Genomic DNA, 5,000 nt, shown 5'->3' with positions numbered 1-5,000 from the left:
ATCAATATGAAAAGGTAAAGATCCAATGTTTAGATGAAGGTACAATTCAGAATTTGATTTTATAGTTTTATTAATATCAAGAATATCATAATATTTGCAGTTAGTATTTGTGTTAGAGATATTATTTAAATCCTTAAATAAATTTTTGAAATGTATCGGACTTTCCAAAGAATTTAATATATTAGTTGGAAGAGTCTGACATGAAAAAGGCAAAGAAAGTTCAAAGTCAGAGAGTATACTAAAAGGCATATTCTTAATTATGCAGTCACTACAGAACCAGTCAAAAGAGTCTTCTACAAGAAGATTATATGAGGATTTATTGACTGCACTTAGCATGAACCCAACAAGAACAAAAATCACATAAAATGGCTCTATGACTTTCAGCTACTAGTTTATTGCAGAATTTACAAGTGTACTTTACTGCCATGTCAAAATATATTATTGAAAATAATAAAGCAATATATATAAAGTTAAAATAATATAAATCAATAATAAATAATAAATAAAAGTATATTATAATAATATTAACATTATATACTATAATATAAATAATAATAATAACAACAATAATAACAGCAACAATAGTTATTTAAAAAAAAAACATTTATATAGAAAAGAATTAACGATATTAACAACAGTAAAAATAATAATATTAATGAAAAATAAATAAAACAAAGCTAGAAAAAATAAAATAAGAATAATTACATTAAATTAAAAATGTATTATAAAATAAACAAACTAAATTCTTCTTAAATTTCACTACAATCTTCTAGTTCTACTAATGCTTTTTCTTCTTTCTTTTTTCTTAGTTTACTTAATTTTTCTTTTTTTCTTTACTTTTTGACATTTATTTTTACTTTATTTGTTTACTTCACTTTTGTTCTTTTGTTTTCTTTTAATTTCTTTTTTTTTTATCTCTATTTAAGTTTATTTAGTGTTCTTTTTTTTCTTTTAATTCGAAGTTCTTTTTTCCTTTTTTTTTCTTTTCTTTCCTTCCTTTTTGTATGACTTTTTATGTGAGTTTGTTTAAAGATGATTTTTAAGATTGTTAACGAATTATTTATGCATATAAAATAAATAATTATTTACTTGTTATTATAATTTGGTCTTATCTTTAATATTTATTTTTTTTTTTTTCTTTTTTTTCTTCTCTTTTACTGTTAAAAAAACGCAACCGCCATTTGTCATAATCATCACAAACATGATCATCACAAACATGATCATCTTTATTAATGACGTTATTTATATATAAACCACTTTTCATTGTATTTTCTTGTGTCTAATTTATTTAAATGGTATCATGGAAAACCATAAAATCCACATTGGATAATCTCTTCTATATATAACTGAAATTATGACCAATAAAATTTATTACAATCAAGTTGAACTGGAAAAGTTACCATATACAATTTGCAGAGCAATTTTAGAAATATTTACAAATTAATATTTTTAATTGCTTTTGAGAAATGTGATATTTTTTGAGTTCATTGTTATTGTAATAATTTTATTTATACTTTGCATTTGTTATATAGGATTCTAAAGTAATGCTAATGGAAAATAAGTAAATATTTATTATTTACATTACTTATTGCTATTATTTTTAATACTTAAATACTTTTTAATAATAAATATTATCTTATATCTTCTTATCATTATTTTTTTTATAGAGTGCATACTTTTAAAACATGATTAAGTTTAGTTAATTTTGATGATTAACTTAACTTTTTTGATCAATAACTAACAGTCTAGGAAAGAAAAATTTGTTCAACATAAATATGATCAAAAAGGTCAAAAATACAAAGTTTCAGGTAATAATTAGTTATTCTAATGTCTTAGTCCATAAATTTAATCAAACAGAGCCTAATAACAGAGAGCTGCTGAGCAGTAAATAGTATTTTCAGTTAAAAAATTGCTAAGGTTGTTGCCCATAATGAAACCCTTAGAATAACCATTGCTTTAATAGCATATAGAGTTTTTAAAATACTGGAAAATTATAAAACCATTTTTCGGTATCCAAAATAGTTCAATACCAGTATAAACTGGTATTGTGCAGTATTTATAAAAAATGTTGAAATTTTTTTTTTACTTTTTATTATCTAAAAATTAAGTTATTATTTAGAATATTACAAATATTCTAAATAATAATTTAATTTAAAAAAAAATTAAATTATTAAAAAAAAATTGGTCTATAACAATTACATATATTTTTCCATGCAACTCATATATGTCTGATCCTACTTTACTCCACGATAAGTCAGGAATGTCGTATTGAATGATTTTTTCCTTTTTGTTGTTATTACGGTATTTGAGGCATTTTTGGCAATTAAGTATTAGTTTATCAATTGTGCTTGTAAGTCCAACAATGTTTCGAGCTCTATATCTTTCGTCTTTTCAGTCCCAAGGTATGATAAGTGAAGCTGTCTTAATATGAGAGGTCTCATAGCAGTTGGTATAACTATTTTATTTTTTTTCAGAATTATTCCCTCTGCTAGGTGTAAGTTGTTTCTGATGGTCCAATATTTCTTTTCTTCACTGCAAAGTATTTGTCGGTTTCGGGGCCAACCATAATTATATAGTTTGTTATTTGAGAGAGCACATGGTCAAGTTTAGTGTCGTGCTGCAGTTGCTTTAGTCTATCTGGGCATATCTATGTTCTGATATGGTTAAACTATGAGATGTATAGCTGATCGGGTGACCTTCTTGCATAATACAGGCTCCTAATCCATGTGAAGATGCGTCTAGCTGAATCTGGACATCTTTTAATGTGTCAAAGAATGAGAGTACAGGAGAAGATGAAAGAACCTGTTTAGTTTTTTCCATAGCACTGGTATGTTCATGGTTCCATGACCAGAGTATGTCTTTTTTAAGCAGCTGGCGGAGGGGAGCTGTTATCTCTGATATATTTGGGATGAATTGTCGCAGATAGTTGACCATTCCTAATAGCCGTTACAAATCTGCTTGACATGCAGATATGGCTTTAGTTTTATCAGGGTCAATTCTTATGTCTTCATGGCTGATTATATTCCCGAGATACTTGACTTCAGATACTCAAAATTGTATTATTTTTAGGTTGAATCTGATGTTTCTCTCACGAACTCGTTGTAGAATTTGTTGGAAAACTGTTTCATGCTCTACATCTGTTTTAGCTGCAATTATCAAGTCATCGTGGATAGCCAGAACATTAGGGATATCAAAGTTAATTTCAATCATCTCCTGTGCAGCATCCGATGTGCATGATATGCCAAATGGCATGCGATTGAATTTGTATTGGCCATAAGGAGTGTTAAATGGGCATAGCTCTGAGGAAGGTTCATCTAGTTTTATATGCCAATAGCAATCAGTCATGTCTATGACAGTGAAAACTTTGTTGCCACAAAGTTTGCTAGAGATTTCTTCTGTAGTTGGAGTGGTTTTGTATTGTCTTTCTATCCGAAAGAACTAAACAGACTTGTTTAGTTCTTTCGGATCAATACATAATCTTAAGGATCCATCTTTTTTCTCTATGATGACCATTGAGTGTACCCAAGGTGTCGGTTTAGAAATTTTTGAGATAACTGTGGCTTTTACTAGACGGTCAAGTGTGTTTTTAAGTTTAGGTAGGACAGTCATTGGTACTTTCCTTGGTGCATGAATGACTGGGATTGCATTTTTACCAACTGTGATATGATAGTTTCCTTTAACTAAACCAAGGCTGGTAAAAACATTACCATAATGTTTTAAAATGTTAGCTTTATCAATTTCAACATCGTTAATGTTTAGTATTTCAAGAGATTTGCAGGAACTTAGACCAAAAAGTGGTTTTGCATCAGAAAGAGATACAACAAAAAATTGGCACACTCGTAAAATGTTATTCTTTTAAACAGTCAGATTGCAAGTTCCTAGTACAGGAGTATTGTTTTTACCATATGATTTTAGTCTAGTTATTTTTTCTTTGAGAGGAGGCCTTCCAGGAATAGAGTTGTAGACGTTGTATGGAATGACGTTACATTGGGCTCCAGTATCTAATTTAAATATTATATTTTTGTTGTTGATTGTAATATTTGTTGTTAAATTGTCAGTACATTCCATCAATGCTGCAACATAATGAATATATAACTCTGCAACATAATGAATATATAACTCTGTTGAGGTTGACTTCTTTTTGATCAACTTGGTCTATATGATTAGCATTAAAGTGATTAGTTTTGGATCTGCATACTCTCGCAAAATGGTTTAGTTTTCTACATACTGTGCACTTTAGGCCATATGCTGAGCAAAACAAGGTAGTATGTTGTGATCCACCGTAATAGCAAGATTTTTGTAAAGGTCTATCAATCTTTAGGGAGTTGAATTTAGTTTTGTTTCCATGTTTGTTTAAAGAATCTTCCTGGATTGTATTTTCGAGGGCTTTTAGTTGTGTTTTCGATGTTTCATTTGCTCTCATAAAATTGATTGTTTTTTCTAGAGTGAGCTCAGTGTCTCGAAGTAGTCGTTCTCTGGCAGCTTTAGAGTTGATACCACAGACTATTCTGTCACGTATTAGGCTTTCTTCGAGTGTTCCAAATTCGCATGTTTTAGCTTTACTTTGTAAATCAATCAAGAAGTCATTAAATAGTCTGCTGTCTTGCACACATGTATTGAATAAATAACGTTCATAAGTTATGTTTTTTTTTGGGCTGAAATAACATTTAAACTTTTGAAATAAAGGTGTTAATTTATCGTTTTCTTCGATTGTGAAAATGGTTGTATCATATACTCTTAAAGTATCTTCGCCAATCATATGAAGGAAAATGGCACATTAAATATCTTCATTTTTGTCATTGACTCCTAAAGCAATTTTATAAAGATTCCATCTCTGCTTCCATTTTCGCCAGTTTTCTGAAACATTGCCATTTAAATTCATGGCCTCTAATGGTCTAAGTTGTTCCATTTTAAATTAAACACAGATTTACTTTTGGTACCATGTAATATTCTAAGGATAATGCTAGATAAGGAATTTAATTCAACATAAAGTTTAAGGC

Source organism: Hydra vulgaris, chromosome 02, assembly GCF_038396675.1.
Source record: "Hydra vulgaris chromosome 02, alternate assembly HydraT2T_AEP".
Lineage (NCBI taxonomy): Eukaryota > Metazoa > Cnidaria > Hydrozoa > Anthoathecata > Hydridae > Hydra > Hydra vulgaris.
Note: the sequence above shows the minus strand (reverse complement) of the source record.